The 17247-nt window shown below is 38.4% G+C and overlaps 1 protein-coding gene across 2 annotated transcripts in view; it reads right to left on the reverse strand.

Annotated features, from left to right (window-relative positions):
• LOC106868412 (uncharacterized) overlaps positions 1–17247 on the reverse strand; it is a 148342-nt gene that overhangs the window by 106610 nt on the left and 24485 nt on the right. Inside the window, exon 1 of one of the 2 annotated variants that reach the window (XM_089347083.1) lies at positions 288–449. The exons of the other annotated variant lie outside the window; for it this stretch is intronic. The gene's annotated coding sequence lies outside the window, so the exon portion shown is untranslated. Of the gene's footprint in view, positions 1–287; positions 450–17247 lie in introns of those variants that run through there. 2 annotated transcript variants of the gene reach the window in all.

Genomic DNA, 17247 nt, shown 5'->3' on the forward strand with positions numbered 1-17247 from the left:
GGAATAAGAAGATATAACACAAGAAAAATAACCCAAAAAGAAATAATAAATAAAAAATATAGCATATATAGTATAAAATTTTATACACGAATATATTGTTTCAACCAATAACATACAAATGAAAAAAATTGAATTAAAGGTATAATATAATACACGTAAATATCATTTCATAGAAGTTAAAATTAATACAAATAAAAGGAATAAAAATTTCAAATATATAATATAATAATATAATATGATATAAGTCAATATAGAATAAAGTAAAATAAAATAAAGAAATGAGGTACCATAAAGTAGTCCATCGGTTAAAAATCAAGGACAGAAGTGGTTTAACACCATTTAGAGTTAAAGCACAAAGTTCTTCATCTCCCTCAGGCACATTTTACAACTCAAAAACAATAGACACCAATAGGCAAGTCCACACCAGTTAGGTATATACAAGAGTGAACAACAGGCACCCAGCAGGTAAAACATGTAAAATTTAATTCCGTTCAACAGGCCAAAAAGTTCACAACACATGGGTCAAAATACAATAACAGCACCCAGCAGGTATCAATCGGTAAAATCAATTTCATGAAAACTACATACAACACCTATGGCCATTTCAGGTGTACACCACTGTATTCTAAACACAATAGAGTGCAAACTGGTGATGACCACCCTCATCAGGGTAAACTCACCCTATAAAGTCATGACATGCACAAAGGGGAAAAAAAAAGATTTTTGTAAAAGAGCAAATATATATAAACAATATGGACCAGCCCAAGACAAGCCTAAGCAAATAATGGGAAGATTTAAAAAAAAAAAAAAAAGAAAAAGAGAGTGCCATTTCAGAATTGTCAAACAGACTGCAGTATCAAAACCAATCTTCGAGGTTTCAAATCACCCTAACGCAAATTATTACACTTGTTATTATCTATTGCTTTTAAATTTATTTTTATTTCTATACAGTTTCAAGAAGGTGGAGGAAAACTTATGGTTGCAGAAGGGGATTACCTCGGTGAACTTATTTAAGGTTTTTGGTCCAAAAGACCTGAGTATCGCAAGGGATTCCCTAATACATAAAGAACATTTGCTAATATTTGCCTTAAAGTATGGGGCCCTCACTATAATAGACCATTCAAGAGAGTACTTTATATTCTTCTTCTTGAGGTCTGATAAGACAACTGCAGGAGAAATTCCTAGCTGAAGATAAACCGCTGTTACTTGGCTTTTGTTGACATGGAGAAAGCCTTTGACAGAGTCCCCTGGTCCCTTATCTGTTGGTCAGTGCAGAAACTAGTGATAGATGAGTGGTTGGTGAGAGCTGCCAGAGGGAAAAACTAGAAGTAGTTGATAGCTTCTGTTACCTAGGTGACCAAATCAGTAGTTGGGGTGGATGCTCTGAGAGCGTAGCTGCTAGAATAAGAATTGCCTGGGCAAAGTTCAGAGAGCTCCTATCTCTGATGGTAACAAAGGGCCTCTCATTCAGAGTGAAAGGTAGACTGTATGATGTATGTGTGCAACCAGCCATGCTACACGGCAGTGAAACATGGGCTGAGACTGCTGAGGACATTCGTAGGCTTGAAAGAAATGAAGCTAGTATGCTCACTGGATGTGCAATGTCAATGTGCATACATGACAGAGTGTAAGTGCCCTGAGAGAAAAGTTGGACATAAGAAGCATCATATGTGGTGTGCAAAAGAGATGACTGCACTGATATAATCATATGATGTGTATCAATGAGGACAGCTGTGTGAAGAAGTGTCACACCCTAAGAGTGGAGGGAACCTGTGGAAGAGGTAGACCCAGCAAGACATGGGATGAGATGGTGAAGAACAACCTTTGAACGTTGCACCACACAGAGACAGTGACAAGCGACTGAGACCTTTGGAGATATGCTGTGCTTGAGAAGACCTGTTGAGCCAAGTTAAGCTGTAGTCATGGCTGATGCCAGTGCTACCTGACTGGCACCTATGTCAGTGGCATGTAAAAAGCACCATTCGGGTATGGCTGATGCCAATTCTGCTTTACTGGCTCCCGTGCCAGTGGCACATAAAAAGTACCATTTAAGCATGGCCAATGCCAGTGCTGCCTGACTAGCACCTGTACCAGTGGCACATAATAAGCTCCATTCAAGCGTGACTGATGCCAGTGTTGTCTGAATGGCTCACATGCCGGTGGCACATAAAAAGCACCCACTACACTCACAGAATGGTTGGTACTAGGAAGGGCATCCAGCTGTAGAAATCTTGCCAAATCAGATTGGAGCGTGGTGCAGCCTCTCGGCTTACCAGTTCTCAGTCAAGCCGTCCAATCCATGTCAGCATGGAAAGCAGACGTTAAACGATGATGATGATGATGATAAATACATATATTCTCCTCTTCCTCCTCATCATCATTTAACATCCACTTTCCATGTTAGTGTGAGATGGATGGTTTGATAGGATCTGGCCTGCTGGGGAGTTTCCTGGGTTCATATTGGTCTATTTTACTGTGGTTTCTATGGATGGATGCCTTTCCTAATCTCAACCACTTCACAGAGTGTACTGGGCACTTTATATATATATATATATATATATATATATATGTGGGTGTATATATGTGGGTGTATATATGTGGGTGTATATATATATATATATATGTATGTGGGTGTATATATATATATATATATATATATATATATATATATATATGTATGTGGCTGTATATATATATATATATATATATATATATATATGTGTATGTGTGTGTATATATATATATGTACACATAATTATATATATATATGATAATTAAGAAATTTTTTCCCTTATGTGGTTTTTCACGCTAACTACTTGATAAATTCTTATAAAGATTTTATCCTAATCTTAAATCGTAATTTTAACCAGAATATATTCAGTGCTGAATTTTATTCTGAATAAACATGTGCACTGAGATGCAATTCGAAAAGTCCACCTTTTACATAGATATATGTAATTCTATGTACTATGCTGGATACGTTTGGTGTTCGTCTGGTATGTTGATTTTTTTGTTCATTTTTATGTGTCTTGATTATGCCTGCACTAACGATTAAAAAATGCATTTTGTGCACTAATTATGAAATCATATGATCTGCAGCTGAATCTGTTTTTAAAAGGCTCGCTTCGAGAGTTGCATTCCCTTGCGTTTGGTACAATGTGTTTATTATGGTAGTTTTGACTTTAAGAGTCCCTCCTAGCATGGGACATTTATGTATAGTAATGTCCTTAATATAAATAAATATATTTAAAGGCAATAATTAATAAATTTTTCCCTTATGAGGTTTTTCACGCTAACTACTTGATAAATTCTTATAAAGATTTTATCCTAATTTTAAACTATATATATATATATATATACACACACAATTTAAAATTTAGAGTTCAGCAAGTATTGCTTCACCACACACCAAAAATTAGAAATAGCAGCCAAAATTACTATTTCTCTACTAAAATACGACTCCCAAACAACAGTAATACTCACAAACTACAAAGGCAAAAAAGGAAAAAATAACGAATTTACCTGACCTTGATTAATTGTGGACGTGCATTTCAAGATTAATGAACACGTGACAACTTGCTGGGGCAGCCTGCTGGAGCCTAGCAGCAGGTATAAAAAGGGGAATTTGACATGACAGTCAGTCGGACGCTGACACTCGATGCTGCATCAAAGAGGCCAGGGAATAGAAGAAAGAAGACATGCACCCAATACCAGAGCTGAAGACACCTCCGAAAGGGGGGCCCCGCCACGTCAAAATGGTAGAGGAGTAAGGGCCGAAACCGGACGTGGTTTCTCCTGATGATGTCTTGAGCTAACTGGATCCTATAAAGGAGCTGTTGTGGTAGCAGACCACGAAACATGGTTGAAATTCCTCAGGTGTAAAAATATATTTACCCAAACATATATCCTTCATCAGCACAATTTTTATTAGCATTCTCGGATTTATAATTTTGAAAAATTCTGCTGATGAAGGATATACGTTTGGGTAAATATATTTTTACACCTCATTCATCTTTGGTTGCTGTTTTGGAGGATCGTTACGCAAACTCCGAGATCTTTTTCACACTACATTTTCTATATATACTGGTCTAAACAATTCTTTTCTGAGAGTTTGTGAGGGACTCATACATTAAAGTGAGAAATGTATCCTAGCTTCACTAGGTGTCCATGAGCTGTACTTCTAGAAACTTCGAACTCCTCTGCAAGTTCTCTAGTTATGACATTTGAGTTTCCTTCGGTTTTTGCCTTCAAAACATCATCCAATTTTGAAGGTCTTCCACTGCAACTGCCATCTTCCAAGCTAAACTGTTCAGCTTTAAATTTTGCAAACCACTTTCGAACAATTGATTCACCTGCAGCATCATCACCATAAACTTCACAAATGCTTTTGCAAGTCTTTGCAGCATTTTCTCCTTTTTTTAAAAAAAGGAAAGCATTACAACGCGAATATGAAATTTTTTTTTATCCACTTCAAATGTCAATAAAGGGTAACCAGAATGAAAGATAAATCTATTTTTAGTCAGGAACAAAGAAGTGATGCACTACCACTTCAAGCAATGCCAAAGTTTTTACTGTGTTACGTTTCAGGTGTGTTCAATGAAGCATTAAAAGATTTAGCTCAAAAATGCTCAGAACTTTCTGGACAACCTAATACATACATATATATATATATATAACAATAGACAGAAATAATGGGTTATATCCACTTATTCATTTATTATAGGCTTACAGCCCTTTCAGGGATGTATTTGGTTGCATTCATGGTTCAATCTTATAAATAGATCAATTGATCAACTGAAAAATATAGGGAGACAATATCCCAAACTATTTTCTTCAGAACCAAAACAAACCAATTACCAAAGAAAAAGAAACGGAAAAAGAAAATAGGATCAAATTTGGTCAATGTGGCATTTCTATAGAGCTAGGTCATCTATTTTAAGCCATCAACCTAAAACCATTTTTGGCTCTTACCATGAGTGAATAGTATTTACATCCAATAAAGAAATTTGATACTCTATTATTTTCTTATGGTCAGTGGCAGATTGTTGGCATTAACTACTATATTTTGAAAAATATTATCAAGGGGAAGTATTTGCAAATATATAAACCAAAAGGCAACTAGAGTACTACTAATCATTTTAGACCTGAAATATGAAAACCCAAAGAAAATTTTAAGTATGTCAGTTGCAACTCAAAATCATAATTGTATTATAAACAAAGAAGTTTGTCAATGTTTTGTAGTGTGAGGATCAACAGCTTGAGGTGTTTCAGTTTGCAAGACAGTATGTCAAGGAAAATTGAGATGTTGTTGGTGAGAAGTGTGTTCACATGGATGATAGCTCACTTGCAGTTAGTAACTCTGCAAAGAACGAGGCTTGGAAGTGCCACTATGGGAGGCTGCTAAGTGTAGAGAATACAAGAGAGAAGGAGATCCTACCTAATGTGGACCCAATAGAGGTACCAGCCATCTGAATAGACAGTAGCTTGGTAGATAAAGCTATGAAGGATATGGAGACAAGGAAAGCCCCCAGCCCATCAGGAATCACCACTGAAATGGGATACAGTCTAGTCATCCGCATAGTTAATCAAGTTATCCAGGAGGGAGTCATACCAAATTACTGGTGTGGCAGCATTATAGTCATCTGCTACAATGGTAAAAGAGAAATAATTGTAGAGGTATCAAATTGCTGGACCAACTGATGAAAGTTACTGAGAGGGTCATAGCTCAACTAATCAGGAAGGGAGTTAGTCTAGATGAGATGCAGTTTGGTTTCGTGCCAGGAAGAAGCATTATTGATGTTATCTTCCTGCTTAGGCAACTGCAGGCAAAATACTTAGCCAAAAATAAACCTCTTACCTGGCTTTTGTTGATATAGAAAGAAGCCTTTGACAGGGTCCACTACTCCTTTATCTGGTGGTCAATGTTGAAGCTAGGGATAAATGAGTGGTTGATGAGAGCTGTACAAACCATCTGCAGGGAAGCTGTTAGTAAGGTAAAGGTTGGCAGCAAGTATAGCAGTGAATTCAGCATACGTGTAGGAGTTCACCTGTTGTTCATCATAGTCCTCCAAGCCATAACAGGAATTTAGGACTGGCTGCCCTTGGGAGCTTCTCTGTGCTAATGACCTTGTAGTTATAGTTGAATCACTACCAGAACCAAACAAGAAATTTCAGGTTTGGAAGCAAAGTCTAGAATCAAAGGACCTTAGAGTTAATATGGCTAAGACCAAAGTCCTAGTAAGCAGGGAAATAGACAAATCACTGATCCCTTCAGGGAGATGGCCCTGCTTAATATGTAGAAAAGAAGTTGGTAGAAACTCCATATGGTGGACACATAGTAAGTACAGCAGTATTTGAGGAAGGTTAATAGAAAAAGTAGTCTTTGTAAGTGCAGATGTAAAGGTAAAATAGACACTAGGAATATACAGAAAATAGACCCTGTCAAATGCCTGGGAAAATCTTTAGATGTAATAATAGACAGTTTCTGTTACCTAGGTGACCAAGTCAATAGTGGAGGAAGATGCTCTGAGAGGGTAGCTGCTAGAATAAGAATGGGCTGGGCGAAGTTCAGAGAGCTACTACCTCTGTTTGGCAACAAAGGACCTCTCCTTCAGAGTGAAAGGCAGATTGTATAATGCCTGTGTGTAAACAGCCATGTTGCATGGCAGTGAAACATAGATTCTTACTATAGAGGACATGCAAAGGCTTGAAAGAAATGAAGCTAGCATGCTCTGCTGGATGTGCATGTATGACTGTTCCAGTATATGTAGGGGAAAATGTGGACAGGGAGGCAATTCCAAAGAGAGCTTGTTCTGAAGAAGTAAGATTAGATAACATATTTAGTATGACAACTCATTTTAATCAAGTAGAGAAATAAAATCTTGGCTATTTTCTAACACTTTTTAAGTGTGGACTCAAGTAAGTTGACAGACACTGAAAATTTCTGTGTTGATTCTTTTTCATCTCTTGCATTATATTTAAACATGTTTTACTCTCTTCCATAAGAAAAAAAAAAGTTGATGTCATTTGGTTTTGCTCTCACATGTACTGCAATTGTTAAGCTATAAAGTATGGGTAAATTTTCTTCTTAAGAATTAAATCTGAATATATTTAGTTTTGGCCTCTATTTCTACTTCCAGAAAATTGTTGAATCATAGGTAGGGTTATTTTTTGATCTTATTTTTTATCTTGTCATGTAATATACATTGTCTGATGCTACGGGTTTCTTTTCAACTAGACTTGCTGGCTTTATGTAATATTATCCTCAAATAGTGAATCTGGAATCTTATAACTTATCTTTTGTCAACTGGAGACCTTTGGCCTTTAATCTTCAACCATCTTAAATCTTTCGCAGACATTATATTCACTGACCAACTTTTAAAATGGAGTTTTATTTCATGGTCACACAAAATGTCTTTTACTTTCATTTTTTTTTTTTTTTTTGTAAAGCTTTCTTGTGTCTTTCAAAGCATTTTAATCTCAGTTAACCAATAAGCTTTTGAAATTGTAAGCATTCTTTCTGATTTGGAAGTTTTTCTGCAAATCTTCAACAGATTCACAATGAAAACTAATGTATCAGTACATATAAGTTCCTATGACATCCAATGTTATTTGCTTCATAAATACAAAAATATCTTTTTTGATTCTCAGTTAAAACTTTGAATTTTTACTATACAATCATTCTATACATAACACATACATATAGACTTCTCCAGTATATATATATATATATATATATATATATATATATATATATAGGAAAATGAAAAATAATAATAAGGCAGAATGCTAAACTGAAAGCATATTTTAATATAAATTTCTAACCGGCTTTCATTGGATGGCAAATTTTCAAAAATAGAGAGAATGAAAATGTCTTTTACAAAAAAGTAAAAAATGAAAAAAATAATATATAAAAGAAATAATATATAAAGAAATAAATATACCAATACATTATATTGTCTTTGAGCTTTTAAAGTTCAATGGTAATCCATGTAGATAATAGTTGGAAAAATAAAGATGCATGAAATTGAGAGTTGTGTTAGGTTTTAAAAAAAAGGAGCTAATGGTTTATGTGTTAAGCAGGAAGTGTGGTGTCAAAACAGGAAGTGTGTGTAAGGGGAGACAAATCTCAGTGACCTTATTTCTCTAGGAACAGACATAAACTTCCTGTTGACAAAGAGTCCATAACTCCAACTAAAGAGATTTGTCTCCCCTTACACACACTTCCTGTTTTGACACCACACTTACTGCTTAACACATAAACCATTAGCTCCATTTTTAAACCTAACACAACTCTCAATTTTCATGCATCCTTATTTATCCAACTATTATCTACATGGATTACCATTGAACTTTAAAAGCTCAAAGACAATATAAGGTATTGGTATATTTATTTTTTTATATATTATTTTTTTTATATATTATTTTTTTCATTTTTTACTTTTTTGTAAAAAACATTTTCATTCTCCCTCTTCTTGAAAATTTGCCATCCAATGAAAGCCGGTTAGAAATTTATATTAAAATATGCTTTCAGCTTAGCATTCTGCCTTATTATTATTTTTCATTTTCCTATTACTTCTCCATGTGCGGTTAACACAACCCCACTATTTACTGACTTATATATATATATATATATACAGTGGGGGGAAATAAATATTCTTACATATCAAAATTCTTTATTTATTTAATTTCTAATGAACATAAATGGGATATGCCAATACTATATTTGCATACACATGCATAAACTAAGAATATGCAAAAGAAACTAATAAATTATAGTAACTAATGAATTTATATACAAATATAAATATTTAGGGGTGAAAAAAGTATTCGTACAGAACATGAATAACTGATAATTCTGATTTAATACTTCATAGCATAACCATTATTCAGTTCCACTTCAACCAATGTCTTCTTGTAGTTCTTAATCAATGACTCGCATGTTTCTTTAGGAATTTTTTCCCATTCTTCTTGATAAATTTTCTTAAAATCTGGAATGCACATTGGGGCTCTTGAATGAGTTTTAATTTTCAAATAACGCCACAAATTTTCAATGGGGTTCAAGTCAGGTGACTGGCTTGGCCATTCTAATAATTTTATATTGTGATTGACAATCCATTTTTGGTAGATTTTGCTGTGTGCTTAGGGTCGTTATCTTGTTGTAAAACCCACCTTCACAAAGCTGGAGCTTTTCTACAGAGTCCCATGAATTATTGCTCAAAATATTTTGGTACATCTCTGCATTCATTCTACCATCTATCACATGTAAATTTCCAGTGCCATTTGCAGAGAAACACCCCTACACAATGATGTTGCCACCTCCAAACTTTACAGTAGGAATTGTATTTTTTGGTGAATAGGTGATACCACCTTTCCTCCAAACATGACTACGTGAATTTCGTCCAAACAATTCAATTTTCGACTCATCTGTCCAAAGAACATTTTCCCAGAATGTATCAGATTTATTTTTATGTTCATAACCAAATTTTAAACGGGCATCTCTATGCCTTTTAGTCAACAACGGAGTTTTTCTAGGAGAGCATGACTTCAGTTCATTCCTATGAAGTTTATTGCTGATTGCTTGTAGTGTAACACTAGTCCCTGCAGCTAACAAATCTTCTTGAAACTCTTTTCTGGTGATCATTGCATTTTTTTCGATTCTTTGCTTCATTTTTCTTAAAGATCTAGGGGAGATCTTGCGTGGTGCACCTGCTCTTATTCTGTTTTCAACAGTTCCCGATTTTTTATATCTTTGAATAAATAAAGATATGGTAGAAAATGGAATACAAAAGGTCTGTGATATTTTCCTGTAACTTTTACTTGCTTTCCACTGTTCAATAATTAAGTTTATCACTGTATTTGTGAGTTGTTTACTTTACGCCATTATTACGACACTACTTTATGTTGTCTCAGTGCTGAATGAAGAAGCTAGCGTTTTGACACTTAAAAATGACCACTGATAAGATTATTGGAACAAACGAGAAAGTTCTAGTAAAAAAAAAAAAAATTATTTTAACAGTATTTTGTGGCATAAAAACTCATAAATTTATTCTGTACGAATACTTTTTTCACCCCTAAATATTTATAATTGTATATAAATTCATTAGTTACTATAATTTATTAGTTTCTTTTGCATGTTCTTAGTTTATGCATGTGTATGCAAATATAGTATTGGTATATCCCATTTATGTTCATTAGAAATTAAATAAATGAAGAATTTTGACATGTACGAATATTTATTTTCTCCCACTGTATATATATATATATATATATATATATATATATATATATATATATATATATATATATATATGTATAACTTATTTGTATTGAGCAAATTTCTTGTCAATAATTTGTATCCTGTTACCAGTGCAGTATATCATTCAAAGCTAATTCATCTAACATTTCTATTATATTTCTGCTGAAATTCATTGTTTTTGCTCCAATAAAATTTCGAAAAGAATGAAGAATTTAGTAAAATAACTTTGTAGTTATTAAACTTTTGTTTGGAACTTAAATTAACATGAAATTTTGATGGTAAGGTTTTAATTCAGATTAATTTAAAATAACCAAGTTTATATCATAAAACCACAGGTGGACTCAGATGGTTCAGCATCAAAAGGGTCAATGTTTGTTGGTTCAGTTCAATTTGCTATGAAAAGGTGCCATGAGTGGCTAGAATCCAAGATCTTTTTTAAATTAAAAAAGGGTTTTATTATTTATATTACAGTTAGGATGCTGGATCAATAGAATTGTTAGAGCATCAGTAAAAGTACTTTGCAGTATTTTTTTCAGTTCTTTAGATTCTGAATCCAGATCCTTTGGATCTGGATTCAATCCTCTGGGGTCAATAAAATAAAGTACCAATATAGTATTAAGTTGGTACACTTGACTGCCAGTTCCCTAAAATGCCTTGTGCATTACAGTTTGATTTCAAGTTTTTTTTTATAGGTTATGAGAAAAAAATCCACTCTATAATTGTCAGATCAGAGTCTCCACTTATCTCAATAAATTTTCTTCATTAGAACAAGGCCTAGTTCTGATTCTTGTTGTCTTAAATAGCTGATACTCAACTTTTCTTTCTTCATTCACCTTATGACATTGACAACAAATCTCACCTGGTTGACATCTGTCAAAGTAGAGCAGCTTTTTTCTTTTATCAAACAAGGAAGAGTTATTATTATTTATTTATATATTTTGGTACAGAGTGGCAATACCTGTTTAGATTATTATATTGCTCACAGTTTAATAAATTGTTTCTGATAGTAAAACTATAAATAGGATCAAGGTTTTCCTATTACCTTTTGTGAAAGGTGTGCAGGTTCTGTTTTTTTAGTATTGTATTGTTTTCTCACTCTCCTACAAGTTATTGCTCAGTCTTGACCTCTCCTTCAATCCTATTGTAAATTCATTCAACATATTTGTCTAGTTCATGCATGATACCAAAGTTATCCAAATTATCTTATCTAGTGTTATAATGATGCACAAGCATTGAAATTATCTCACCAGGTGTGATTATTGTGCAGGTGTGGCTGAGTAGTTAATGAGTTTGCTATCCCAGCCACATGGTTTTGGGTTCAGTCCCACTGTGTAGCACCTGTGGCCAAAGCCTTGTGAGTGGATTAATTTGGTAGAGAGAAACTGAAAGAAGCTTGTCTGATGAAAGCGAGTTCTAGAAGTGCTGTGCATTACATGCTCTCCCCCACATGTTACATTAATCTCCAACTCCTCCCCAATGAACCAGACTACATCTCACCATGCACTGTATTCTCTTTATCTCTCTCTCTCTCTTTGTTTCCCTGCTCTCCAATGTTGCTTTGTCATATCTCTCTCCCCTGTCTTCCTCCTGCCCATAAATATCATGGTTATCCTTCCACTCCCCTATACACACTGTATTCACTATTTATTACATTTCCCTACCCTGCTCCCTCTGTCTTCTTCTCTCTGTTTGCACCCTTGTGAACTCCTTGCTCACTCATGGAGGTACATGTCTTAGTAGAGTGTTGGACTTCATTTCACATTGCTCAGGTCTACACAGCTGGCAAAAACGAGTAACCCTGTGATGGACCGGTGTCCCATCCAGGTGCAGAATTTATACATCATGGAAATGGGGAAATCAGCCCTTATGAGTTGGCATGGCTCAAGAAGGAAACTTTACTTTACCTTGCTCACTCACCCTGTTCAATCCTCTGTGCAACTCCACTTACATTCACCTCCTTGTACCCTGAGGGTGCACCCTGGCACATCTTCACCATCCTCTCTCCCTCTCTCTCCTCTGACACACGGGGTAGCCATGTGTCGCCTCTACAGAAAGACACTTGTTTCTATCCTTTAACCTCTCATCACCTGGCACCTCTCTTAATACTACTCCTTCTTCACTTGAGGAGCCTTTGTCATTGTCTTACATATTACTTGATGACCTTATTGGTGCTGGTGCCATGTAAAAAGCACCCTGTACACTCTGTAAAGTGGTTGGCATTAGGAAGGGCATTCACGCTATAGAAACTATGCCAAAACTGATGGAAGAGCTTGGTGCAGTCTTTGGCTATCCACCTCCTTTCAAATCATCCAACCAAATTGTCCATGCCAGCATGGAAAATGGCTGTTAAGTGATGAAAACACTGATGATGATTATAATATATGTATATATTTGTGTATGCTTGCATCTCCTTGCCCTGGTATCACATGACAACTGTAAATAAACATCACCATCGTACAAGCTGTGTCATTCATTTCCAATATTCTGCAAAAATGTGTCTGGTCTTGCTGAAATATTACCTTGCTTGGAAATAGGTGAGTTTTGGTGACAGGAAGGGCATCTAACCAAAGAAACTCTACATCTGTTAAGCTTTATTCCACCCATGCAAGCTTGGAAAAGTGAGCATTAAAATGATGATAGTGACGATGATGTTGATGATGATGACGACGACAACGACAATAATGATGATGGTGGTGGTGGTGGTGGTGGTGGTAGTGCAATCATTCATAACAATTAAAATTATTTTACCTAGAATTACAATCATCATCATCATCATCCTCGTCATCATCATTTAATGTCCAGGTTTCAAGCTAGCATGGTTTGGATGGTTTGATAGGATCTGATGGTTTCAAGGACTGCAACATGTTCCATTGTTTTCTTTGGTAATAGTTTCTATGGCTAGGTGTTCTTCCTAATGCTGACCACTTTACAGTGTGTACTGGGTGCTTCTTTTTCATGCTGCCAGCTCTATTGAAGTCACCTTATATTGTGCAAGACTAGGAGGCCTGAAGAGGGGTACTTTCCCAAACATGATGGAAAAGCAGAAGTTTTAAGCTGACATTCATGAAAACAGAGGCACCTAAAGCAGTTAGTGAAAGATTCCTTGACAGGATCCTGTGCTGCCCATTCTCTTATAGTAATCCCCTCAAACCTTTGCATGAAGCTGATTTCCCCAACCATCATCACTTCCTTCAGAGCACATAATCCTGTGAACTACTTAGCAGCCACAGTAGTGCAGACTGGCATGAAAAAAAAACTCCCAGTCCATACTGTAAAGTCGTTGGTGTTAGGAAGGGCATCCAGCTGTAGAAATCATGCCAAAACAGACATTGGAGCTTGTTACAGTCCTTGGATACATCGGATCCTGTTAAACCATCTAACCCATGACAGTATGGAGTATGAACGTTAAATGATGATGTTGATCATCATGACAATGATGATGATGATGACAATGACAAAACAGATGGCAAGGGCAGTGGTGGTGATGATGATGATGGTGATGGTTATGATGACGGTACACACTACCATGTAATATTGGTTTGTGAGTGAGAACTCACACGCACACACACACACACACACAGACACACACACATATATTTAGGAAAATAAAAAATAATAATAATGAGGCAGAATACTAAACTGAAAGCATATTTTAATATAGATGTGTATAAGGAGGATTAAAAAGGATTTCTAACCGAATTTCAAGAGCACGTTAGAAACAAACTGATAATTGACGTCTCTAACGACGTAAAAGAGGGCAGATTGATTGTCAGCCCGGCAGCCACCCCAAACCAGAGCCCGGTGGCAACCCCGAGAAAGAGCCCAGCAGAAACGGAAGGAGGAGGGGAGGTTGGCAAACAAAAAGTGCCATGCTCCCTCTCACAACCGTAAGTCCTCATTTTCTACCTTTATTTTTTCAATGATTAAGTTGGGTAGTTTAAATGTGCGTGGAATGGGGTCGAAATGGAAACAGGCTTGTTTTCTGCACGACCTCATTTCACATAGAATAGATGTGGCTGTAATAACCGAGTCCAAGATGAAGGGACCTGAAGCGTTCTCGCCCCTCCTCAATGGTTACGAGAAATTTATTTCTCCGAGCCGGAGGGGAGGTGCAGGCGTGGCAGTCCTCATCAAGAAAAACTTGGATTTGCAGATACGTACTGTCTTTCTGGACCCAGAAGGTAGGCTGGTCGTCCTAGATGTAACACATGAAAGTAAGCAGTCCCTCAGGTTGGTGGCTGTCTACGCTCCTAACGGACACAGGCAGTCGGATTTTTTTCGGAACCTGGAGTACTTTCTATTGACGTCTAAAACCATAGTATTGTTAGGGGACTTCAACACTATTCTCGATGCGCGAGTTGATAGTGTAGGCTCCACTGATAGGAAAGGAAATTCTTGCCTCAAAGGTCTACTAGAGAGCTTTAATCTAGTAGACCGTAACCGACTGGATGAGCCGAGCGTTCCACAGTGGACGTGGAGTAATAACGACGGCTCACGCAGATCGTATATAGATAGAATAATTGTTAAGGAAAGAGATAAGAATAGTTTTAGCTGTCCACATTTTGCATTGTGCCTTACTCGGATCACAAACTTGTGACGTGTGAGGTGCATATGGATAAGTGTCATAGACAGGGACCCGGGTATTGGAAAATGAACAAGTCTATTTTGACTTGTGTAACTTTTCGTACCCGGATTAAGGAGTTAGTGCAGAGGGCATTATGTGGCACCATCATTAATAATAGATGGTGGCACGCCCTCAAGAGAGCCATACGACTTGAGTCCATTAGATTTAGCAATCAGCTAAGTTTAGATAGGACTAGAATAGAGGGTGACTTAGTCAGGAGTCTAGATGAGGCAATGGAATCTGGCACCACATCCAGAGTGACGGCGGCGAGAACGGTCTTTTATCGTCACCTCAATGCCAAACACGAAGGATGCCGAGTCAGAGCTAAGTTACGCGCTGGGAAACGAGAAGGTATCAACGCAGCCAGATGGGCTCGCCATGTGGAGAGTCAGAAGGGCAAGAAGTCCTGCATTGGGTCTTTGACTGACGGGCAGGGACGCAGGATCTATGGACAGGAGGAGATGCAAAAGGCCCTTCACCAGCATTTTGCTCGGGTGTTCGGGGGGAGCGGTCCGTTTGAGCGTGGGGAGCCCTTAAGGGACTTCCTAGCTGGCGGGCCTCGACTCTCGGCGCGCGAGGCTGAATGCTGTGAAGGCCTGATCACTCCCGCGGAGGTAAGAGAGGTGCTGGCCGAGTGCGCTGGGGAAAAGTCTCCGGGACTGGATGGTCTGCCCTACGAGTTTTACCGAGCAATGCCGGACTTGTTTGGGGAGATTCTGGCAGGCGTCTATGCAAACTGGCAGAAGAATGGGAGAATTCCCAGTTCTGTAAGCCGGGGAGTTGTGACGCTGATACAGAAGGACCCAAGCAAGGGGGATAGCATTAGTAACTATAGGCCCATAACTCTACTCAACGTAGAGCTAAAGATTTTGGCCAAGGTGTTAGCTAAAAGGTTGACGGCGGTCGTGGAGAAGCTTGTCGGGAAGGCACAGACCTGTGCAATCCCAGGCAGGTCGATCCAGGACAATCTTCACCTTCTCCGCTACACCTTAGACAGGGTTGGGAAATTAGCCGGCAAAGGAGGGGCAGTGGTCCACTTAGACCAAAGTAAAGCATTCGATAGGGTCGACCATCGGTACCTGGAGGCCGTCCTCGAAGCGGTTGGGATAGGCCCGGGCTTTCGCGGGTGGATCTCCGCTATGTACAGCGGCATTAAGTCCACCGTCCAGATAAACGGTTACCTAACGGAGCCGTTTTTGATCAGGCGGTCTGTTCGTCAAGGGTGCCCCTTGTCTCCGGTCCTGTATGTTTTGGCCCTGGAGCCATTGCTGCGGAGGCTGGAGAAGTTGGGTGGCAACCCTAATGAGATCGGATGCGGTAAGTTTACTTCTGCGTATGCGGACGACGTCACTCCCATCGTGTCTGAGGAAGCACAACTACCTCGAGTAGAAGATGCTCTCCGAATATACGAAGCGGTGGCAGGAGCAAAAGTTAACAAGGACAAGTCCATCGGTCTGCGCCTCGGCACCTGGAGGAACAGGCCGTTATCGTCCAGTGTCGTTGGACACTGGACAGATGGTCCTGTTAAGTTGCTTGGAGTCTGGTTCGGTTCAGACTCACAGACGGAGAAGAATTGGAGCGAGGTAGTAAACAAGGTGGAGGCCATAATCCGGAAGTGGTCCGGGCGGTCTCTGTCCTTGAAGGGTAGAGCGGAGGTGGTGCAGATGTTTATAGCATCTGTAATCACCTACCGCCTGTCCGTTGTGCCTTGCCCCGATTTTTGGCTAAACAAGCTGGTACGACTCCTCTTCCGCTTTTTGTGGCGGGGGGGGGGAAAGCCACTTGTGAGGCGCTCCGTATGCTGCCAGGAAGCGCTAAAGGGTGGTTTGGGGATGCCCTGGCTAATGATGCGCAGACATGCGTTGAGGCTGAGACATCTCTGGTGCCACCTGGAGGGTGATAAGGTGTGGAGTCCGTTGGCGGAGGAGTTCTTGCCGCGACCGGCCTCGCTGGAACGATTTAAACCCGGTCTCATTAGAAGATGTAATCTGACTTTATGGCAGAAGGAGTGCCGTCAGGCACTCTGGTCTATCCACAAGACGGGCAAGGCTGGCTGCGGGAATACCACCTCGGTATTTTACAGACGGCTAGTGGAGGAGGGAAACGATGACGTCTTAGGAGGGGCTCTGGGGTTCGACGAGAACCAACTCGCCAACATGTTTCGTAAGACCTTCAAGCCAGAGTACTTGGATAATTTCCAAAAATCTCTGACTTGGCAGAGTTACAGGAATGCTCTACCTGTTCGCGAAAAGTTATCCAGGCACGGTTTAGCAGTGCCACCGACATGTCCGAGATGCGAGCAGGACAGTGAAACTGTCCAGCACGCTCTCGTACATTGTCGGAAGCTCTCCGGCTTCATGATTTA

This window comes from Octopus bimaculoides, chromosome 2, assembly GCF_046866305.1.
Source record: "Octopus bimaculoides isolate indiv1 chromosome 2, ASM4686630v1, whole genome shotgun sequence".
In the NCBI taxonomy this organism is placed as follows: Eukaryota; Metazoa; Mollusca; class Cephalopoda; order Octopoda; family Octopodidae; genus Octopus; species Octopus bimaculoides.